The sequence below is a fragment of the Empidonax traillii genome, unplaced genomic scaffold (genome assembly GCF_003031625.1).
Source record: "Empidonax traillii isolate 1590-97213 ecotype Southwest subspecies unplaced genomic scaffold, ASM303162v1 scaffold366:size559255, whole genome shotgun sequence".
In the NCBI taxonomy this organism is placed as follows: Eukaryota; Metazoa; Chordata; class Aves; order Passeriformes; family Tyrannidae; genus Empidonax; species Empidonax traillii.
Genome location: NW_020955559.1, coordinates 276,899 through 302,059, shown reverse-complemented (window position 1 = coordinate 302,059; position 25,161 = coordinate 276,899). Strand labels below are relative to the sequence as shown.

The following is a 25,161-nucleotide window of genomic DNA, read 5'->3' as shown; positions in this document are numbered from 1 at the left end:
AATTCACATATATTAACAGGTATTGGGCATCATAATGGGACTGGCTTAATGGGATAGATAATGGCATACAAATAACTGATTCGTATCCAGGCACTGCCATCAGCAAATGGAAATTATCATCTGCTGGCTGCCTTATGTCCCACTTGAAACAAAGTGGTGTTACTTTTGTTGTTAGCAGGCAACTTCCCACATCTCAAAAATGCCATCGCAATAGTAAGCACATTGGTTGGGTGTTAGTAAAGAAGCCAAGTGATGAACAGTCATTGGGACTGAACTACATTTTCACCACAGAAAATAGTGATCTTTCCAAAATAAAAGAATTACTAAGCCTGATATGAATGAAAGGACTTGTCAAGTTGAGGGAATCCTGGATAAGGCCCAGATTGCAGAATTTGTCTTTGGGCTCCATAATCCAGGGGTTTGTATCTTATTTTTATTACACTGAAATTACCTTTAAACCACATAGGGTTTTTTAGCTGATATAATCACTTGCAGCTATTTTAAAGTAGAAATAATAATAATAGCTATACATCCTTTCCCTCAAAAACAGCCAAGGCTACTCTACATAACTCACGCATCTGCAATATACAGACATTTCTGTTCAACAATCACATCAGTTTATCCCCAGAAACAAGTAAGTGGAAACTTCTACTAAAATCAGTTTGTAATTCAGGATAATGGATTACCATAGTTACAAATGTACTTCTTTAAAAAACAAAACAAATCAAACAAAAACAAAAAGCAAATTCTGGTAATCAATAGTTTCTTATGGGTGGTGAAGATAATGGCTAATTACCTGCTGATCGTCAGCTCCCACAACAGGTCATTGTTATTGCTCATTACTCTTACTGAATGGGATGGCTTGTCATCAAAGCCTATTGCAACAGAATGGTTGTTGCCTGATGCTTGTGCTGCAGGTTTAGATCAGATCTTAGTCATATGCTCTTTTTAACAAAATAGCCCATTTAGAAATATGTCTGAATTTTATGAGATGCCACTGACTAATCTTTGTGCAAGTAGATGCACAAGCAGATGAAGAGCAAACTGAGTCAAGGGTCTATAAAGACTGTGATATTATCAGTCAATATGCTGCAGCAACAAAAAATTAAATGAAAATTCGCATTTATATTCAACAGGTTCAAGTAGGACCTCTTTGTTAAGGGATAGTAAAATTAATACTTTTACACTCATATATATTACACACCCACACAAAGACATATAATGCGCATACAGTGCTTGAACATCAATCATTTTGCCAGAATAATGCAGCAAAAAATCATTAACTCTCAGTGTCTCAGCTTAATATATGTCTAATACTTACCTATCTCACAGGAGTGTTGTGAGGCTTAATTAATTAGTGACTGTAAAGCACTTTGTGATCCTCTAATGAAAGGTGCTACATAGCACAAAGTGTTATTAAAATCATTAGGACCACAAAAAAGCCCTGTGGAATTCCAGCCTGCACTGTCTGTTGGGGTTGGGAGTGATCTTATTATTAAAAGGAGACTGTCAGACTAATTTTCATAATTTTTTCAAGATTTTTTCCCCCTTTGCTGTTGTGATAGCACGTTAGGAGCTAGAAATTTAATCTTATCATCTTAATAACATACACTCATGTAGTTTGTTACTGCAGGGCTAGAGAAGAGAGCAGGGCTTTTGGCATTCATCTGGCTTTCCCTTTTAAAAAAAAAAAATAAAATTGAGAGACATATTTTGACACCTTCCCACACTCCACCCCAGCAGGACAGCCGATCATGTGAGATCGTAGGATACTCGCTATAGCTTCATGGGAAAATACTGCTGTGGTTTTAATTTCTCTCCTTTTTTTGCTTCTTCTCCTTTCACACACATACATACACAAAAAAAAAAAAAAAAAAAAAAAAAAAAAAAAAAAAAAAAAAAAAAAAAAAAAAAAAAAAAAAAAAAAAAAAAAAGCACAAAACAAACCCCAGTTTATTACACATAAATAGGCTACAAAGACTGTCTGCTGTGCTTTATATAAAAAACCCTTTAAGTGTTCAAAGTGTCAGCTTCTATCAAGTACATAAAGTCCTAACCAATCTGGAGCCTTCTCCTCACTCTCCATATAACAATCAAGCAGCTTTAAGGCACACGATCTCCAAAGCCAGAAAGCTCCTGTCTAGAGAGACTGAATTTCTGGGAAAGCGTCTCGGCGGCAGGCTCCGTCCCTGGGGAGCCACCCGGCACCCAGCCCTCCACCGCAGCCTGTCCCGCCGGGCTGGCCCAGACCTGTGCCGAGCACAACCAGAAAGTTAACAAGCTCATTAGTACAGCCCGCAGTTCAAAGACCTGCATGTTTTCTAATTTAGGCATTTTCAAAAAAAAAAAAAAAAAAAGTAAATACACTGGAAACTCTAGGTGAAATTGCTGCCCTCACTGAAAATTAGATTATATTAGATGCAAACTACCCCAGGCTCAGACAGTGGTACAGGACAGGCTAAAGCTTCTACCTTTCTACCTTCCCATACGGACACTTGCACAGTGAAATGACAGAAGAGAGAGCTTTCCATCCCCACCATCTCTGGCTGGGACACAGCACAAGAGGCAGTCACACACAGTGCTTCTCTCCCAGTTTTGCTTGTGGTTCTTTGAGCAGCCTTGCCAGCAAACAACCAACACATGGCCCACACCTTTCTCTGCTGAGAAGGGAAGGGAAGAACAACCCCTTTCATGTAAGGAACTGAAGAGTCAGGCCCTAAAATGTGGGAGGGCAGAATAAGCTTAATGACAAGCAACTGCCTCTTCAACAAAACCACGTCCTCCCCGCATTGGCACCAGTGTCTTCAAATACACCATACAAGACAGGGGATGTCACAGCTCTAAGCAACTGACAAATTCCAAAGGAGTTTTTAATCTACACATGTTTTTCTACAAAGCCCTAAAACTGCATGTCAACTCTTTCCTGCCTGAAATTGCTAGGGTAGAACATGCCTCCTGGTATCAGTAAAATTTGGCAAGATCAGACATTGTATTTTGGACAAAATGCATCTGCTGATATTCTCCAGTCTGCATGCTCCACTGAAACTGTGATAGCTTCATCGATCTAGAAAATGTATGAAGAAAACCATGCCTTATATGTCATACTAGTAGAGCAGCATTATAGCAAAATGTTTTTCACCTCCTTTCTTATTCTTCTGAATTTTTAAACTCTTCAGTTTAGTCCCTGATCACCAATTTGCCAAGACCTGTTTGCAGTCTTTTTCCTCACAAAGTGTACAGCAAAAAGACAAGTAAAAAGAGCTGCAGTCTGTTCAAGCTTGCTCCTTCCCATTTACATTTACTTTCCCAACATCGATCGTTCTCAAATCTCTAAAGGTGCACTTTTGGACATCTTAAATCCTGTTCAGCTACAAAGTGCCATCACCTTCAAACAACTCTCATCAGATAAATCTCTTCTTAATTCACATTGAATTAATTCAAAATTATCTTTTCTATTACCTTATGCTTCAGAGCATTGCACACATCGGTAGTCATCTAGCCACTGGAATAAATCTAACCTTTTCTATGGGTATAAAGCAGACACTTGGCCATTTCAGAGAGTTTAGGAGTGGCATTTCAAAATAGATTGTTTTAGCCCACTTCCAGGTACTTATTTCATTTTAAGCTCACTCCTGGGGTAATCACGCAGACACTTTCAGGAGAAACTGAAGTTAAAAGTTAATGTGTCTAAAGAGGTGACATAGGGTGGAATTTTATGCTGCCTTGGAGCACAAATGAAGAATTCTAAAACTGCCTTTATTTAAAGATTCCTGAGCATGTTAGTTTGCTGTTCTGCATTTCTTACTGGCCTGCTGCAGAAAGCTTGCTCCTACCTGCCCGCCACTGCCATCCATCCAGGATGGGACAGCCCAACAAGGCAAGATTCTCTTTGCCCTGGCTTCTAATCAAGTACCTAAAAGCACTGTGTAAACATGACAACCTATTAAACGTCAACAAAGTTTGTGAAACAAGAAAATTATTAACACTGCCATTTTATGGATAAATAAAATTATCTACAATAATGAAAGATGCAAAATTCACAGTGTCCAAGGCGACGTGCAGGCAGAGCTCTTGGGTAGTGACTGAACCTGGTTTCTCTAGGTGTCCAGGTCCATATCCCTCTCCTGTATGTATTTAGAGAGAGCATCACCCTAGCACTTGGCAAAAGGCCAAGATCCAGTAATTTAATAAGGTGCAGAAGGACCACCTTGTGCAAAAGTCTAAATGCTCCAATTTATCATGACAATTATGGGATAAGCTGACATTTTATTTGTATGTAAATTAGTCTCCAAAACAGCATTAAAAGGCCGCACTTTCAGAGAACATTGTGCCTTTGCTTCTCTGTTCTGCATTTATCTAAACTCAGCTTTGTATATTAAAAGTAGTTTAATTTTTATGTATTGATGCTGCTTTGCATGCTCCCCAATCTGCTGTTACTGCACTACTGAAAGAATTCAGCTTCATTTGCCTACTGCAATAAAATAACTGACTTCTGCTAGGACTGACACCTCCTATGAGAGCCCTGCTATCCTCACTGAATCTTCTGGTTATTCTATTAATTTGCTGCCATTACCCTTTATGGAATGTAGAACATTCCCTATTAGATCAGACCAGAGGTCCATTTAGTTTGGTGTTCTATCCTGGAGTGTGGCCAATACCAGATCCTTCAAACCAGGTTCAATGGCCTTTGGACTGATACAGAATCACCTACAGAATCACTGTAAAAAATGAATCGCTCCTAATCCTCAATTCTTAAGACAGTGTCTTGCTTTCTGAAGAGTAAGAGAGTTTGTAGCCTTTTATTATCTCTCACATTCTATTATTTGTTGTTAAAGAAGTCTTGTATGTCTCCACTTCCAATAAAAGTGCCCAATATTTATCTGAACATTACAATGACCCTAGTATGAGCAATATCTTTTAGCTCTCACGTTACAATCTAAATCTGAAACAAAAAAGACCCCTAGGCTGTGGGCACATCTATCCCATCCCCACTATTCATGTTGTCTTTAGGGCAAACAACCACTGCCTTGCCAAACTCTTCTGGTAGGTGTGGCAACCTCGTATGTTTCAATTTCTACTCAGCCTGAGTAAACTCAGTGTTCTTTGTAATCCAAATGTCCTTTGAAGACAATGGGAGTTTAGGGTTTGCAAATGACTCAGAACTGAATCTGAGTTGAGTGTACTGGCAGAGGCAAGCACAGTGCTACCTTGAGATGAAGAGTGAGGAAAGAAGGTGACCTGCTGGCTCCTAGGCAAGAGCAATCAGTATGGATACAAGAAGTGACTCACTTGCTCTTTTGCATTAAGAATACAATGGACTGATCATATTTCCCTTGAAGCTAATGGCAAAAGCCCCAGTGACTGAAAAAAGCAAGACTGAGATGTGCTGTTTCTTTCTGCCAGGTAAGGTCTGTGATAGGAGAGAAAGGCATCACAATTCTCTTGCCCAAAACCTCAGTCAAATGGAACCATAAATTACTTGGGAGAAGAGGAAAAGATGCAAGGGAGATAAACAATGGTTTTGGCTACCATTCCAGAAAAGTTCAAATAATTTTGTTTCCAACTAGAGGCAAAACCCTTCCATTTAAAATGATGTTGAAATTTCAGAAAGTGAGAAGGAGTCAGAAGTCTACAACCTAGACCTGAAACAGCAATATTAAATCATCACCGGAGAGGGCATTATTGTAACACTTTTCCAGACAGACCAGAACCAAGATGAACATGAGTTTGCAAAAATGTCCCTTTTTTTTTTTCTTTTTAGAAAAAGATTGGCAAGGGTTTCCAGACACAAGTTACAGAGGTAAGAGAGGGCAACCAAGGGCAACCGGAGTTGAGCCCACGTACATCAAAGTAGACTCTGGCTTTGGGTACCTATCCAAGCTGAGCCTTCAAAGGTACTGATGTTACCCTATTGTTTAGTTTGAATCTTGTCTAAGCTTGCTTAGGAGAACCCACATTCAGAAGTATGGGAGAAGGGAAAAAGAACACACATTTTCCAAACTGTGATTTCAAAACAAAACAAAAAAATGTAAATCTACATGCTGGAGGGTAATACTGGTAAGCGTGGCTAGCTATTGTTGCTCCATGCTTTTCAATTTCCATATATTAGCATTCATTGCCGACATTATTAAATCCAAAGTTATTTGGATGCTTTGATCAGTAAATTGAATCTTGAGTCTATATATGATGTACCTATATTCACGTAAAGTTTACAAAACTATCATATTTCCCTATTCTAACTCTTTCCCCCACATGCTGTGAGTTTCCGTATATCCCACAGCCATACATTCCAAACACAGACTATTTTATTTAGTAATTTATTCAAGAATTTAGATAAAAAGAAAAGCAATGGAAAATGTTTGGCAATCTCTATATAAACAGTTTCTATACATTTGGGTTGAATCATCCAGTAAGCTCTCATCTTGACATGTTTGTGATAGATAAAACTTTCATCACCAATATGCCCTCTTGTCTTGGAGATCAGGATACAAGGAGATCCATATTACAAAATCTCTTTTACTTTTTATGGCTATCACAAAAATTAACATCACATTAAACACAGGCAAGTCAGAATTTTGGCACTGATTTTCCGCTCGGCACAAATAACCCCACTCTGCATTGTGAACGGAGCAGAAACAACAGCAGTGGCAACCACAACAAAAGAGTGGATTGTGTGTTCCCTACACAAAACAGAAAGCTGTGCCTATTCAAGAAATCTTGGCTATTTGTCAGAAATTACAGAACTGATGTTGGAGCCCAATATTAGCTCCAGCCAAAGCAGTGGTAAATTACCTTGCCTTTGGAATCATCCCTATTAACTAGGCAAGACTCTGTTGCAGCACATATTGCATGGTCCTCATGAAGACTCAGAAACACTGAGCCACTTTCTTAAGACAAAACAAAGTAAAATAATAAAAAAAAAGAAAAGACAAAAGTGAATGCAAATAGATTCACTGTGAGTGGTTTCTCTATTATTTGCCCTTTTTATCTCTTATTTATGTTTCTTTTGAAGCTGAGAAATGAAGTGAAATGCCGATGAGAAAGCTACTCTTACAGTGCTTCCACCATAATAATTTGTTATGAAATGGCTTTAAAACAGAAGCATTTTTCAGATAACCATAAGAACTGAATGCACACATTGACTGAGGAATATCTCTGTTTTACCCATTTCAATTCTGGTCGGAAAAGAGGGAAGCGAGGCGCAGAATACGGAGACTCCTTGAGACACTGCTGATGTGGCTTTGCAGCAGCTTCATGTAGTGAGTGCTGGCAATCCTTTAAAACTGGCAAGGGGTGCCAGCGTCAGCCTGCTGACTGCTGGATGAATATATATAGTGCAAATAATTCTCTTCTTGAATCAGTTTTTACTGAACTCCCACATAAACTTTCCATGGGAAAATCTCGTAATGCCTGCATAAGTGATTTTATGAATCTAGCTTTCAGCTTTTGATAGAAGATTTCTTACGCTACTGGCTTTGATTCTTTATTGCACAAAGGGGTGGTGCCAAAAGCCTTCACATTAGCCTCGACCATACAGACATTGGAAATTTAATTTAAGCATCGGCAATCTGCCAGGATCATAAAACACACTAAAAAAAAAAAGATCTAAACATTGATTTTTTTTTTTTTTTTTTTGCCTGAGAGGTAAATATGTAACTTCCAGAAACACGGGTGGCAGAATCTGCACACAGCAATGTATACACAGGAACTAAAAACTACTGATAGAAGTCAAGTTGAAATCTTCAATCTACAGAGCCAAACAGAAGCAGACAGTTGTGTTTTTTTCGCAATAAAGATATATTTTGAAATAAGTTGGACATTGTATTTCTTTTCCATCAATAATACATCTAAAATGTTCCATAAAAAAATATAGAATTACTTCTCTAAAAAACCTTAAAAGAGGCCCAACCACAGATTACACTAATACTTCCATTCTCAAAAATCCCCTGTATGCAAGCAAGCCTTACCACATTGCTCCTGTCTTCCTCCTCAGAGCTGCCTTCTTGCCACCTCAATTCCCAATCTGGTTCTTCACCAGTTTTAAGAAATATCCAGCAATGATGTAGGGCTGATTTGTTGCACTGGGATGTATCCCACAAAAATGGAAAGCTATTGCCGTGTTTTCATTTACAAAGAAAGCAACTGTTAAAGCAACTTCTGGCTTCACTGGCATCTTGGAGTCTATAAAAAGTCCCAAAATTATTTGCAGAGGCTACAAAAGCACCTTCTTTGAAGTAATGTTGAAACTTGTGCAGAGGAATTTGGGATGTACCTGAGATCTGAAGGTGCGGGCTACAAATTAACACAGCCAATTAAGAAGAGAAGCTGAGAATCCGACATGGATGGGGTAAGATAACCACAACTGAATAAAAGGACTGTCAAATGTGAGCCAGTTGGTTGAGTATAGATCATGCCATCCTGCTCAACTAGTTGCTGCCCAATCAATAATCTGTTGCTGTTTGCTCTTCCCATGCCAATCAATCCAAGCTAGGGCTGCTTCTAATTTTCCAGTCTAGGAATAGCTACAGAACATCCACAACTGTTATTTCAAACAACTCAAGAGATAAATGTTTCATCCACACATCAGTGTGCAAATTCTTCCCAAAATGGGACTAGTCAAGAGTAAATAATTACTCTTGTAACAGTTTGATCTGATAAACCACAAGACATAAGGCTGCAAAAGTGATCTTTGTACCATTAGCAGTCGGGAGAGAATCCAGCTTCTAAAAATACTTGTTAACTGATACAGGACACAAAAACTGTGGTAATTCTGTAGAGAATGTTTCACAACCAATATAGCAATTTTTTAGGGATTAGTATTAGCTATAAATTTTTTACCCACTGAAATCTTGTACAACAGGATTTATACTGCAAAGATGTCTTCCTTTGAAGAAGACAGAGACGAAATCAGAGACAATTAAATTTAAGCATCTCTTAAACAATTCTTTTGTTAAGCAGTATGTATTGAAAGAAAAAGAATTCATGAGAGGAATTAGAAATTATCTTCATAATTTGGCCGTGGCTTCTCTTCTTCTGAGTAATGAGAACAGCCCAAGATCACAGATAAAAATCTTAATGTCATAAGACATTCGTATAACCATTTGTATGTAGATAAGATGAGCATATATATGCATACATGACATAAAGAACAGAGACTGCAGTAAACAAATATATTTGTGATATAGATGGTACTTGAATCTTCTTCACCATGAAAATCTACTGTTCAAACCAAACAGATGATTGAGTTTCCCTTTTTTAAAAGATAACCTTTCATATAATTGAATCCTGTAGCATCTTGATAGGCCTTGGCCTATTAATGGAAAAATAATTACTCTTTATGACTCCCAGATCTAAAGCAGCAATGTGATTTCCCATCCCATTACACCCCAAGTTGTTTTAGCTCTCGATTTCCTTTGGGTCCAAAACAAAAATACCCAACAACTATGCACATAACCCTCGCTCTTCATTCACACACAACAGAACCTACACATTGTTCCCATTTTGCCTGCTCACAAGATGGCACGCTTGTCTCACGTCTCACATCAACTGCAAATAAGTCTGTATTACACTCACAGCATCAAGGATAATTAAAGGTTGGGCACGGAGGTGGTAGCAACATGCTCCCACATCACCGATGGCACCGGCGGTGCTGCAGGTCCGTATGTCTGTGCTTCAGTGCCTGAAACACCATGTAGGCACTGACCTGCTGCTTCTCGTTTCCCAAGCGTGGATGTGTGTGGGAAGCAGTGCAAGTTCGGAAACTGCAAATCCCAAAAGAAAAAAAATGTGGCCTCTTTAGCCCAAACTGAACTTTACCTACCTAGAACTCTACCAGCCTCCGAGCTAAAGGGCTCTTGTGTAAGTCAGCAGTACACTGTAATCTGGGCAACATACACACACTTGATGAGACTCTAAAATTACTGAAAATTACCACCTCCCTTGCGTCTTTCTAACAGCTTGACATATCGATGCCTAATGTCTCATTATGTTTCAATTTGAATCATGACTGTAAATCACTGGAAAAGCAGAAGAATGAGACAAGGTTTGGGTGGAAAAAAAAAGAGGATGAAAAAGAGACTGGACTTTCTGAAAATATTAAAATCTGCAACTGAAACTTCATATAAAACTGAGAAATGGCAAGTCTGCAGGAGGTAGTGGAATAAAGACCCCATGGTTCACTCATCACAGGTAGAGAGTTAGGACTTGTTTGGATTTAAAGAAACATCCTTTTTTTCTTTTTTTCTTTTCTTCAAAGACAGGTATATGGGAGAATAGAAACAATAGGAACATTGCTGCAACTGTTGATTTCACTTGTATTCACTACAAAAGCTCTATCAAAACAGAAAAGATACTAACTTTCATTTTAACTGCAGCAAGAGGGTGTAAAGTCAGGGACTTCTGTTTACATAGCAGGCAAGTACACATATTTAATTGTACACACAGGTCCTTCAAGTTAATCTGTGTCCTTTATACAGGTAACCAGCTGCTAATCATTTTTTCCAAATCCCTACATTTTGCCCTGAATTCACAACATCACAAGACATTTTGATCCTTGAACCCAGCAAAAATGAAATATGTCTTAGGCTGTACTGGAACTGGCATGTGAACACTGGAACTGGCATTCAAGAAGTAAGGAAATGTCAATCGTTTAAGCATCAAGATGAGCAAAAGGAAAACCATCATGCAAGCTCACACCACCACAGCAATGCTGTGCAAGCTGGAAACAGTGAAGCCACAAGAAAGCACTAGGCACTTTTCACTGTCAGCTGAACTGCTTCCTGTAATACAGGGTTAAAGTCAGAAAATTATTAAAATGGACTGACAGAAAATTAATTCCCAAAGAATACTCAAAAGATTAATCAACAACAGTCTATCAGTGTAAGATACTGTTGCAACACAGGATTTCTGAAGCAGTCTGGCATTTACTTGCTTTGTTACATGAGAAAAATCCAACGTCAGATCATGGGTACATCTAAAATGTGGGATACTCTTCTGCAGCTCCCACCTCCAAATGCACACCCTGGCAACATCCTGACTACACATCAGAAAATCTGGTTTGGCACCATTCTCCTACGCATTTTGAACTCCAGCAGCAGAAACTCAAGCGAACAGACGAAGTGCAGCATGTGCCATCCAGCAGATCAGGATTGTGGTGCCTGGTCTGCAGGAGAGAATCAGCAATTGCTCAGTGCTGGCTTATGCTTCTTACAAGCACTCCACATTTCAGCAATATTAATGAGACACTTTCTGCTCTGGTTTATAAAGCCATTTTTTCATTACTATTTCTTTCTTTTTTTCCCCTTAAATAAAATTTATTAAAAGAGGAGGGGCAGCTCCTATGGTTAGGCAAGTAACCAAGGACTGAGAGATGTCTCTTAATTTCCTTTGTGTTCTCAGAAAAGCAGCATCATATACTAACCACTCCCACTCCAAAAGAGCCATATCATGGCTATGTTTACACTAGTTTTGTAACACTCATCAAGAAGTGAGCCTGGTTTTGAGTCCAAATGACAAGGCAGAGACTGAAACTACTACTTTATTCTCAAGTCACTTCTTTCCATTCAAACTAGTCCATCAGGATCTAAAAGTCTCATTTCAAGCCTCTGCCTCGCAGATGAGAAGACAAATACTCGAGTGGGTTTAAACAGAAAATATTAAAGAAACTGGATGATAACAAAAGTTTTGAAGTATCTTCAATCTAGAGAAGTACAGAGATATCGTACAGAAAACTACTGAAAATTCTATTATAAGTAGGAATGAAAATTAGCAGGGAAGACTGCATGCTCTGTGAAATAATTATTAATTGTAAATGATTTAAGAAGGTACAAAAAGAAAAGAAAACACAATAGTTGACTACAAATATAAATCCGTCCAAATCACAACTTTAAAAGGCCTTTTCCTTTTAAAGGCAAGAATTTGAGCAGAAACAGGTAAGCAATGATGTCACAGATGCCATCACATTAATAAAACTATTTAAAAATGTTCAAGAAAGAATAATTTTAAAGAAAATTAATGAAGACACAGAAGATAGACTCTTCTCTATAGGAACATGTGAAGTGCAGCTCATTTGGACTAACAACACAATTGCTAGCAGCGGGTAAACATCAGGGAGGAAAAGCTTAGGATCCAGTTGGCATAAGAACAAATAGACTAGCCATGATTAACTTTGGGCTGAAAATGAGAAGGAAGGGTTTTAACTGACAAAGCAGCGAGGCTATGAAACATCCTTCCACCAGACGCTGTCAAGGCAAAAAAACCCTACCTAATTTTAGGATAAAGGTAGGTCACTTCATAAAAGGGATTACATACTGTGGTTGATGTTCAAAGAGCTACCCACTGCTCATAATTCCCACAGAACTTCAGGACAACATACACAAATCCATTTTTTCAGGATGTGCACACTATTCCTTAAAAATGTACATGCTGGCACTGTTTTCTCAAGCGCTGATAGGGTAAAGGCTATTTTTTGTCTCTATCATTTTTTAAAAAATATTTTTATTTTCATAGTGACTTTCTTCATTTCCTTTAAGGCCAATAGTTTTCAAAAGACACTATCTTCTGCCTTCAAGCTGAATACAAGATACGTAATGTTCATTACTTGGGCAGAAAAAATTAATTGTAGCATCACAAAAATTTTGGCAAAAAAACCCATCCTTTCCATCTAACTGTCTCACCAGTCATTTATATGTGTGATTGTGCCGTACTCCAAACAGGCACTGCACAGTTCTTTCTTTATTTTGAAGGCAGGTTAGTTATTAAAAATGCAATGGGAAGGCACTTCTTCAGCCCTCTACATAAGTTTCACAGAAGATACACCCAGGGTTGCCAACACTGCTTTGCCAAAACAATCTAACCAGAGCTACATTTAAAAGTGGGGGAAAAAATCAGGCAGATTATTTTCAGTAAATTGTGCACAAAGTTTGAGTGGGACAGTGGCCTGCAGACAGGATGCATGTAGAGCGAGTTCAGGCATTTTGAGACTACACCATGTTGGTCATCAAAATAGGACTTTTTTTGTTTGTTTTTTTAAAGACAAAATATGTTAAAAGTCTCCATGTTACAGTTTTCAACTGAACTTAATCTATTTGGATGAAACCAAATAAGTAACAGCTCTCTCCACTGAAGAAAATAAAAACTTTTGCTCTGATTCAAAGGGGATCTGTCTCCGTGCTCACTCTTGGGGCTACCACATCTCTCTAGCTTGTTGCAACACCCCTGTTCTCACATAATCCACAATGCAAAACCAGAGATAGCAACAGATGGCTCTGCAGAGAAGCCTGATGTGGTCAAACTGACCAATGAAACTCTTACAATTCCTAAAAAGCTTTTTATGGGGTTCATTTGGGCCTGACCAACCTTCACACATTATTTTGGTTTAGCTGTGTAAACATCAGGCCATTTGTTCCAAGTTTCTTCTTTTTCCACACTAGCACATCGCTATTCCTTTTTTTCTTTCTGCTGCGCTGAAATGTATTTAAACATCTATTTATTTATGGTAAAGACTGTTTGCTAGAACCAGGGCTCTCAGATAATCCTTGATTTGGCAATCCTTTTCAGCATCTCGTTTCTGCCTGACATAACACATAAAGGTTTTTTCCCCACTGGAAATATATTGGTGTTTCACTTCTGTTTGTGAAATTGGGAAGACTGAAGATTTCTCCCACTAAGCATGCAGAGAGGGTAACCCCGACACAGTTCAAAGTAAAACTTGGTGACAGAGCTGTCACTGTGTCAAGCAGAGGGTGCCGTGGGCAGATCCAGAGGGCAGAGCCAGAATCTTAGGGTGCAATTTCATGATTGGCTTAAGCCCTGTTGGCCCTGAAGGAGCCCTGCCTGTCACTCTACCGTTCTCTATGTGCCCAGGCCCTGCCCTCTGCCTGCACCCACACTCTGGTCAAAAATGCTCTGCTCATACCCTGGGGCTGGCAGGAAGCCAGTCAGACCATCCCTTCCAGTGGCAGCTCAGGTTTGGATTAAAAGAGCTCACTTCTCTAGAGAGCTCCCATCTCCTTCTCTGCCTTAGCAAACTCAACCAGCACTGGAACTGGCCAGGAAAGTGTCACAGACACCTCAAAAAATTCCAGTAGAGTCCAAATCAAACCAGTACCCACTCCTCACCCAGATGCACTACGAGGCAGGTCCCCACACTGCAGGTCCTGGGTCAGGGGCCATACTCTCAATCTGCCTAAGGGTGAAAAGGCTGAGGGCAGCCCAGGCTCTGCCACCCACCCAGGCAACCCAGGTCCTGCACACCTGCAGCCCTCCTTGCCAGCGCACATGGAAAGCAAAGCCATCCCCGATGGTGTGGGTGAATGAAAATAAGCCAGGTCTCAAAGGAGGCAATGGTTAAAACATCTTTTTTAAAGAAGAGAGAGAGAGGGGGAAAAAAGATTGCAAGAGAAAATAATCTTTATCTGTCAGGAAATACAAGTGCTCTCTTCAGAAAAGCAAAATCATTATTGCAAGCAAACAGATTCATTAAATAACATGCAGAGGAGGATTACAATGCCTTCCTTGTCATTAAAATGCTTTGAAACTCTACTTCTGTAAGATATGCTAATGATATTCAGCTTTTGTATTACACAGCAGAAGCTATGCTCTAGGTAGAATTTGGCGCATTGTGTTACACAGGAGTTCAGGTTACAAAAGCAGTTATTAGTTCACATTGACTATAAACATGTTTAAAATGCACACAAAACTGGCCATACCATACAGAAACCAGATGTAAGGGTGAACTGGTCCACATCAAGCAATACATTCCCTTTCTACCCAGGGACCCACTTTTATGAGTGAGAATCCTATCTTTGGCATACTTTTCTTCAAAATAAAAAATCTGCTTGAATACTGAAAGTCTAATCAATTTTTTTTCCTTATCTCCTCATCTGAATATGAAAGAACAGCACTATTAGAAATAAACTATCAGTTTATATTTACCTTTTTACCAAGTAATTTAAGGAGTTTTATTTCAGTGAAATTAAGCTCTGGCACATTTTGACCAATTTACCCAAGTCCTTATTAAAAATAGCAAAATTCAGGCTCCAAAACCCACTGGAATTGGTACAATCATCTCTACGTTATTTATCAGCTTCACTGTCTCAGTAACTAACTCAGTGCATTTCTCTGCTTGGTTCTCTCCGTAAGCTGTCAGAAGAAGTCACTCTATCAAACAGAAATGTAACTCTATTTTTATTGCTTATCTCTTTTGCCTTGGGTTACATCAGTAAGTCATATTCCTCTGTCAACTTGACAAGTCTTTTTGGTGTTGACCTTAAAAGGACACAGCTGTGACAACTTTGGTTTTTTTTTTTTCTGTTAATAGTTCTCAGCTGAATACTTGTTCTTGGTAGTTCAGGTCTGGCACTGTGTTACCCTGTGAGTAGACTGTGCACAAAGATTTGGGCATTCAGTCCAATAGTATCTTCCAGACTTTATTGCAAGAGGCACTGGAGAAGGCAGAAGTAGACATTATTCTGGCAAAGCCATGATTAATTATAAGAGGTCTTCTAGATTTGGTCTTATTTTCTTAATGCTCTGTAATTAATTAATATAAATATACATCCTTATTTCCACAGACTTTGCTCAGAATATTAACTCCAATGCCTGGACTCAATCCCCCCTGGCATTTTCTCTTGTGTTACATAAATTACTATGGCTGACTCTCTCCCAGTCTCTCCAGAGTCTGAAGATCAGGATCAAAAATCTGCTCAGGTTTTTAGACTAAGGAAGGAAGAATATACTATGAACTACATACTATCAACTTGCATTAATACAATACCCCAGCTAGAGCATATTTGAAAAATACAACAAAATATTTAGGTAATCTGAAAACAGCACTTAGTATTTCTGCCACGCACCACCTAATAAATGCAACATATTACTGATTTAACAAAATAACATGATTTTGTGCCAAATACCTCAAATAGTAAAGACAAACAAGTACATGGCATATTTCAAATTCATTGCACTATTGGCACTGGTGGTCACTTACATGAATATAGGCTTTAATCACAGTAATTTATCCATCACTAGTTTTAATTGTGATCTAAACTGACAGGCCAAAACCATCAACATACACATACAATGAGGTTAAAAGAAATTATTTATGTTTTCACTGTATTTCTGAAAAGTGAAAACTCAGGAAATATTTATTAAAATATGTCAGCTGTCACTATATGTAGTTAGGAGTCTTCTATATGTAGAAGGAGTCTTCCTTTGGATAATGACTTGTATACATCATATCTATATGCACTTAATTAAGCAGTTACAGGGCTCAACATCATCTTTTGTGTTTACATGTGGTTTTACGTTGATATATATTACAGATTTCATTCCATGTGTTCTATTTACCAGACTTAAGAAAGCTTTTTTATGGTTTATGAAAGCTGGAATTATATTAAGAATCATTAAAAATCTCTTTAAAGAATTGCTCATCAATTCAATGATGCCCAAGGTATGCAGGAAAGAAAAAAAGAAGAGGTTTACCAATCTGTTTTGTATTTAAAACTAATTTAAACAAAGAATTACATGTGAGTTGTTCACTGTACAGATGTTCATTCAATTGTTTTGGTTTATCACATTTTAGAGGTAAAAATTTCATCATCTCACCCTCTGTTTTCATACATGGAATGGAAAAGTAAAGTAAATTTTCTGTTGCCTTTTTTTCTTTTTTCCATTTCTGGTAATTTTAGTTTTGAAAATAAGAGTCGCTTAGCAGAACGTAAAATGGAGAAAATAGTGTCACTGCACCAGCATAGGAAGTCTCTGGCAAAAGTCGATTTAATCACTTCCACAAACTGGTTCCAGGTGTTTCGCTAGCCATTTCCACTGGGATTGTTGTGTGACATTACTTAAAACTTTGGCAGCAAATATAAGTAAATATAGGTAAATATACACAAACAAACAGTAGATAAAGCTGTGTAGACTTAGCCCTTAACACACACCAAAATCTGAAATCCCTATTTTTTTAAAGGTAAATATCTAAGTAATTTTTTTAAAATACGGGTTTCGCTATTTTAAAGAACAACTTTTTTTCTTAAGCATTAATTATTGTATACCTTTGTTATTCATATTAGATTAGTTAGGAGTCCAGCAACTGTTTAATATATGCTGCAGTAGTTTTATAGGATAGAAATATGCCTAAATATGCTATACATTAAAAATAAAACCACATACATGATGCTACCAGTTTCGCTATGCTCCTGCAAGTATCTGCAACATCAGACTATTATCCATGAGATGATCACAGAAGAGAAAAACCTAACTGGCAGAGGTCTCAATGGGCTTAAACCAGAACAAAAAAAAAGTGTACTTAATTTGGAAGCTGAAAGTCTGTCTGCAGTTTGGCACATACAGCACATCACACCATGTAATTTTATAGAAATCAAATAACTTTGCAAATCACATCAAATGTTTCCTTTCCCATTGGTTTTAATCATGTTTGAAAGGAGAGAAAAAAATTACAGGATGAAATGAAAGCAAAATGTAATGATCTAGGACCGTAATTCTCCTGAATGAACATTCCTAAATTTTTGGATCATGGACCACTGTCAAACTTCAAACATAACAGGGAACTACTACGCAGCCTTCACATCAAACTTTTAATTAAAATTTCTAAATGGATGATATGATACTGCAGATCAGTATCATGATTACATGCATCTGCAGACCACAATCTGGAAACAAATATATTAAAGGATTAATTTTCCAAAAGGGAATGCTAGTCTCTGGGCTTCTTGGAATACTCATTTTATATGTTGAGATACTACACAGTATCTTAGCATGCAAATATCTGAGGACCTCCATTTCATGTGTTTTTATCAGCACAAGTGAAAAATACCAGCTTAAGATAGGATTTTTCATGAACCATCCTGGTATCTACTTCTCAATCTAGAATGTTGGGGTTTGGAGTTCTTTCCATGCAAACTGACCAGGCTCACATCCTCCTTAAAACAAAGTACCCAGAAGGTATGGACAACAAAGTGATTTCCAAAGATGTCCCAGAAAGGGCTAGCCTATGAACACAAAAGCTGTACTTGCTTTAGGTCAGGCTTACCACTACAGAATGTGGAATAAAATTTTGGAGTTTATGTACATATGTTTATTATTTGTAATATAGAGAGTATTAAAAAAAATGTTTCATGTATATGTGCATATTTGCACATATAAAGGTGTTCAGAAGGAAAGGCAAAGAGAAAAAAAGGACTATATCCATTCTAATGGCTTTATCTAAGTTTATTTAAGGAGGAAAAAAAAGAAAAAGAGAGGGAGAGAGAAGAGAGAGAGAGTATTATCCTGAAGCTGGAGTGGGACAGCCGTGACTGCTGTTTTCTGCCCAGCACTTGAGTGACAGCGCCGGGGGGAAGAGTGGTTAATCACCGCGTTCTGGGAACCGGGCAGGGAGAGAGGGAGCAACTGCTTTCCGCAACACTTCCTGCGATAAGGCAGCCAGAGCTGGCACACGGACACACGCGAGAGGCGGCTGCGCGGCGCTTCATGCGACTGCAAACGTGACCTGCAGCCCTGCACCCCCGACACACTCACACAAGCTCACTCGGAACTTTCAGCTCTCGCCGAACGCGCTGTTGGGGGTGCCGGGAGCCAGGCGGGAAGGAGAAGCCCCAGTTCCTTCCCTCCCCGCGCAGCCCGGCGGCGGCAGAGCCGCGGGAGCCCGCCCCGCGCCCGCCGGCGCTCGTCGGTGATGCTCATTCACGACACCGGCCCAGAACTTCAGCGCTGAACAAAAAGCTGCCGGACTGATATCGCAGCACAGCCGGGATTCTATTTCTTTTCTTTTTTTTTTTTTTTTTTTTTTTTCTAAGTGCGATCCCAGCAAAACTTTCGTCGCTCAAAGTCAGCGCGGTACCCACCCCCGCCCTCTCCTCACAAAGCTCTAAGTCTTTAAAGACTTCCAGAGAAAGTAAACGAGGCAGGGGAGTCAGGACAGGCATTAAGGCCAACACGTCCCATATCATCCGATAACTTCCCCTTACATGCCCAGTACAATGCGGGTTTGCTGATCACAGCTTTTCCACTGTACCAGAGCCAAGTGCAGGCAATTACTTACACTTACGTAGACTTTAATAAGAGATAACAGTTATCTCTATTGAAAAAGCACAAGCTGGATTTTTTTCCTTTTTTTTTTTTTTTTTTTTTTTTTTTTTTAATTTGTCTTTCATTAAAAAACTGGTTAAAAAACACACAAAAGGGTTTCTGTGTGAGGCACTGGCTCCCCCGGCCCTCCGTAGAGCTTCACACCGAGCAGAGCAGCAGGCCTGGATGGAAAAGCACCGGCGGAGACCAGCCGGGTCCCGTAACCCCCCGACACCGGCAGGTCGAGGGTGCCACCGCGGGGCTGGGTAGACGGGGCCGGGGGCGGCTGCCCCTAGAGCAGCGGCATGTCAAGTCCCGCGGCGCTCCCGCTGGACCCAAAACACTGGGATCCAGGTAAAACCAAACCGTATTGAGCCCTATAGCCCCCGCCAGCCAGGTCCCCCGGCCAAGATAAAGGCAGGAGCAATCTCTGCATTTTCAATGCAAATGAGATGCAGCCCGCAGGCGCTCAGCAAATTGCCAATGCATTGGGGATGCCCCTGCTCTTTAGCTTTGTTTCCACATGTGCTGAAAGTTGATGAGTGCTGGTCGTGTTTTTCTTCCCATCACCAAAGGAAACAGCACAGATATAAAAAGTATGAAAACCGATGTTCCAGTAGTGCTTATAGACCAGATGGCTACTGCCAGCATCTTGCCAGTTGTATCCGTACCTCTACCAGTGCCGCTTCACCAGTATTTATTCTAAAATTCATGTTGGATAATTGTAACTCAGAGCCAGACTATCTCTGAGTAAAAGGAGAATATACTGTATTTATGGAGTCACCATCTCTGCATTCACGTTTTAAGCAAAACTATCTGACTATCATTTGAGGGTAAGGATTTCTGCATAGGCAGTATACCTGTGTTTATAAACCAGGGGCGTTTTATATGCTGAAGAATCATTACATGTTAGCAAATGAAAGAAGGTTCCATCGCCTTAGTATGAACTCACCACACACATTTAAAACAGATATTAAAAACATGATTCACTGTAATAAAGACATCCCAAACAACTATTTAAAGTGATTCAAAATACAAAATTTGGGGGTGGGGAGGTGATGATACAGTGTACTTACCTCTCCCCACTCTCCCCCCCCAAAGAAAATACAAAGTCCAATAATGATAATAAATAATAATGATAATGGCAAATATTTATACTTATTTATACTTTATGCAGAAGTACAGCAGGGTTCTTAAGATTAGGTCTCGCTTTCAGTTTCACTCACCACTGAACTAGTCAGCTTTGCTTTAAAGAGGTGTGGAGTGTTACTTAGGAGTTACAGAAAGTACATGGGCATGTTAAAGAAAGACAGAAAAAAACCCAGTATCATAACCTATGCAGGGAAATGATGGATAAAACAGAAGTTACAAGTCTAACATACTGCTCAACAAATCTTTTCCTCCCAAATGCATGACAGACATAGGAACAGGAGCTCCAAATACTTACTAAACTTACACAGAGAAATAAATGGTAATCTGTTGTGTGACTTACAAAGCCAGAGGAAAAGGAAAGAGCAAATTTCTCATGGAAGCCCTGGATCTACAGACTGCACATTTACCTCATTCACATCCTCCTACTTTCACTACACTTCAACGCGAAGACGGCAGCATTAGCAATATTCATCTTATAAATCCAAAACATTGCAGAGACCACACTGTAGCAACAAATCTGCTTCACATGCATTGACATACCTCCTCAACATCTGAAAGAAATTCCAGCTCCAGTCAACCCATAAGAGACATGTTGCCTGACTGTACCTTGATGGTATTGTTTATGAAGAAGATGATTTACACACTTGTAATGATTTAAGCAGCTACTTTGCATACATTACAGAGAGAACCTGAAACATGTGACCTGCTTCACAGGGCAGGATTATACCTCTGTTCTTGTTGTGTCATGTGCAACCACATTATTTAGTAGTTAAAGGCAAGCGAGCACTCTGGTATTCCATTGCCCTCGCCATGCATGCAGCGCGAGAGTTTCAGCATGCCTCTGAAACCAAAGGTTAGCCTCCCAACTTCTAAAGATAGACAGTTAAATAAATGATATAATTGTCAAAGGGACTCAGTCAAACCTACCACATGGCTCTGCCCACTCAGGATTATGACGTTTACTGGCAGAATTTTTAGGACAGGAAATCTTTCATGGTGTTAATAAATCTGTAACAATGATCATATTCTTAGGGACCACTCCAATACAAACTTTCATTAGCACTCACACTGCCTCTCGCAAAGCACTGAGAATCTAAGCGTGATCATCATCAGCTTGGAATAAACAATAAGAACTTTAAATCCTTTTTTTTTTGGTGTTGTTTAAAAAAGTAAGACAAAAGGTTTTCATAAAAATGGAAACTAACATCCAAAGAACATCTGGGCTCAGCCTGTCAGCTCCTTCATAATTTTGAGTTGTTTTTATTGATCCATACACTTCTTATGCACAACTTCATTACTTCTTTGATAATTACAAGATAATTAAATACAAGACAGAGCAAGTATCATGCTGGGGAATCATTTAGTGAGTGAACTGTTGTGTTGAAAAGTGGAATTCTTTCTGTCACTCACAGCACAGTGATACATCAGTAACAGACGCCACAGGAGCTATTTTGGGGATGATCCAGTGGCTTACCGGAGCCACAGAGGGTAACAGCAAAGCATAAGGTTCAGAATTCAAGGGAAGTCCCACCACACGGGCCTTCACGTTTTGCAAACATGTAAAACAAATGCACGTTCACACGCAGGTTTACATGAACTTCAGAGCAAGTAGAGCATTTGCAATACATAATGTATCAAAAAAAAAATCAATGTCTGAAATTTTTGATTTAAAAAAAAGAGAGGAAAACTGGTGGGTTGAGGGGGAGGTAGCAGCACCAGGAGTGAAGGCACCAAAGCTCTGGTCACAGATTTGCCACTGGCTCACTAACACTGCAGTTATTTAGATTCCCTATGCCCCGGCTCACCCATCAGTACAATGGGTATAATACTTCATCCTGTCCTTAAGAGGCAATTACTGCTTGTAAAATACTCTGGGAACCTTGATTAAAATGCACAGCAGCTTTGAGATAAGTATTCCCTCTGAAAGAGCAAGCAAGCTGGGTTTTGATGGTGGGAAGTACTACCTGATGGCTGTAAAAGAAAAATAATCATTTCGAATAAGAAGTATGTGCCTGATCTATGCACATCTGTAGATGGACCCCTCCTGGATTATATTTTTTTCTTTTTTTCAGTTACTGTGTGTATATTGCAGAGAGGAGCAGTGAGAACAGATAATTATAAAGCTTTTGAAAAGCCCTGGTATTTTCACCAGAGGATCACAGTGGGCCGTCTTCAAGAACTCTGATGCAGAACTATATGTAATTAAAAAACGTAATTATTTGTAATACTCCTCAAACCCTGTTTTCATTAAGGAGAGGAGGGGAAAAGAAAAAAAGACAGATCACTTTAAATATGAATGCTTTATGAATAAAGAAAATTTTCTTAAAATTGATGAGCATTCATTTTCCCATACAGTCACATAAAATAGTTCATGTAAAACATAATTATCAACATTTAAAACCACATTTTCCCCTTGAAAATAAATAAATAAGCACGCCAAAATATTTTTTGTTCATTAAGAGCCAGATCCAGCAGAAAACATCTGCAGACTTCTAGACCAAGCAAGCCCTGGAAGGCCATGGGTACTGGCTGCACCTCGTGCCAACCTCAGAAATTTGGCTGGTTCAGAAAGATTTAAACAAAACAAAAAAAGCCCTGCAGCTTTACATGTCTGGGAATTGTGGAACTGCATTAGGTTTATGAATAAAGAACAGGGGTGAGAAAAAAAAACAACTCTTTTTAAAAAGGAGATCCCTCTCTACCTCCTGTCCTCCACCATTCTGGGTGCTAGACAGGGGCTCCTCTTCCTCCACAGGGACAGCAAGGACATCAGTGGCTGCAGCCCAAAACATGGGGTCCACCTGCATGCCCTGCTGCAAGGGGGTGGGGGCCCCAAATCTGGCACTCGCCCCTGCTTTGCACATCCAACAGGCATCCAAGCATCCAGCTCCCAGCCATGCTCCCAGACGCGTGGTAGCTGCCACTGGCAAACCCTGGGATGGCAGCCAGCCTGAGTCATTCAAAGGACACTGTAGGGCCACCACAGAGGGGCAGGTGTTGCTCAGGGTGAAGAGCCACCCCTGGAAAGGTGGCGAGGGGACACAGTGGTCTCTCCTGAGCCAGCAGCCTCTCTACCCCCATGGAAGGATCAGGCCCTGTGAACAGCCCAGGATTTCTACCACGGGCTTGAACAGGCTCCAAAGTGCAGTGGAGGGAAAGAGCCTCAGCTACCGCAGGCACCCAGCAACACATATTTAGATTTTGGACTACCCTGAATATGTGTATGCAAACACCACAGGGGAACTGATGGCATTGGCGAGGCTGCTTGCTGAAATAAAGGAAAAGTTTAGGACGAGGGCCCTGCTGCTGCAGCGGATGACAACTAAAGAAACTGCTGCTAGCGTAGCTGATACATTTTTAGACTTTTGATAGAAATAATGGCTTTTTCTGACTAGCTCTTCACTACAACCCTCTTTGGGAAGCCAAGCAACCTCCCACTCTTTGAAGTCACACCTTGTCTTCTGCCTCACTCAGAGGATCAGTCTACATTTCAGATCAACACCCAGCTCATCTTGTGCAGCTAGCCCTGTGCAGGGAAAAGGACTGGGCAGGTATGAAAAGACCAAGGAACAGTATGCCCATGTGTTCTGCTTAAAGCCATCAAAAAATTTTGGTTTCACAGTGTTCATTTTATAGACACCTCCTTGAGAGGAACAGCAGATGCAGTATGCTGCCTTGGTTAGCAAGATGTGATACACACAGAGATATGTACTGGATATATATTAGGAGAGCACAGAGGGACTCTGTGCAATGACCATATAACTGCAGACACTCTGCAGGTGTGTATTTACAATACTATTTATATAGTGCTGAAAGTGGACTACATTAATATACAGTTTGCATGATTCACTGTCATTAGTCCTGCCTTCAAATAATGTGGACCCTAAGATAAATAATATCGCTAGAGCCTCTCCCATACAATACACAGACTTGTTAGTTTAGTTATATATACAAAATTTCCAACTGCAATTAGAGGTTCTTTTTAAATTATAAAACGTTCTTGAAGTGAAACCTTTGTTTGAGTTGAAATGAGCCAGCCGACATAAAAAAAGCAAACTGAGAAGCCAGGAGATTTGTATTTAAAACGTAGAATAAATTGGATATCTTAAATAAATAGCATTAATCTGAACTTGCAGTAAAATAAACCATGTATTTTAACAATACTAGATACAAAAAACCATCATATTTATCATTACAGCTTTATATACCTGTTGGATTACTGCTTTCAAAGCCTTAAGAAATGTTCCAGCATCTTTGAATTCAAATGCACTTTCTTTATGCTAAATCTGTTAAGGTGCTCTTGTGGGAAACACTAAATTTTACATTAATTTTTTTATTAAAAAGAAAAAAGCTAACACAGCCTCAGAAAAAAAAATCCCAATTTTTTCCATTCATCTTTTGATTCTGTCTTTCCCTTAGTAAAATTATTGCCAGAAGTTAAGTTAATCTTTGCAAAAAGTTTTTCGTCTTTTGTAAAACCAAGGAGTTTAACTAGCCTGCAGTTCTATCAGCTCTGACAAATAGCTCACTATAAAGATGAGATTCTTCTCATTTTTGTCCACGTCTAACATTTAAGCAAGCAAAAAAATTAAAAGAAAAAAAAAGCACTGAAACTCTAAATTCTGGCTATGAAACATCTCAGTAAGACATCAAGATAATGTCTCACAAATCAAAACAGTAGCAGTAGTACCAGCTGTAAACTCAGAATTAAGGAGCCAGAGTTTTCCATACAATTGTAAAAAGTGTTTAAAAAAACTTTTTTAGAAGTTTTAAAACTTTTTCAAAAGTTTTTTAAAACACTTTGCTCATTCTATAGCATGGGCACTGAAGGCTATAAATAATTGGATCAGTAAGTAAATTCACCATCTACCAGAATGACTCCTGAGGTAACTCAAAAAAGTAAAAGCTGAAGAGCTTGCT

General features: G+C 39.3%; 1 protein-coding gene across 7 annotated transcripts in view; it reads right to left on the bottom strand.

The window, feature by feature from the left end:
* TRPS1 (transcriptional repressor GATA binding 1) overlaps positions 1 to 25,161 on the bottom strand; it is a 217,464-nt gene that overhangs the window by 178,374 nt on the left and 13,929 nt on the right. Inside the window, exon 1 of one of the 7 annotated variants that reach the window (XM_027892747.1) lies at positions 9,932 to 9,951. The exons of 5 other annotated variants lie outside the window; for them this stretch is intronic. The gene's annotated coding sequence lies outside the window, so the exon portion shown is untranslated. Of the gene's footprint in view, positions 1 to 7,967; positions 7,987 to 9,931; positions 9,952 to 25,161 lie in introns of those variants that run through there. One more of the 7 variants, XM_027892750.1, reaches the window with a different exon arrangement.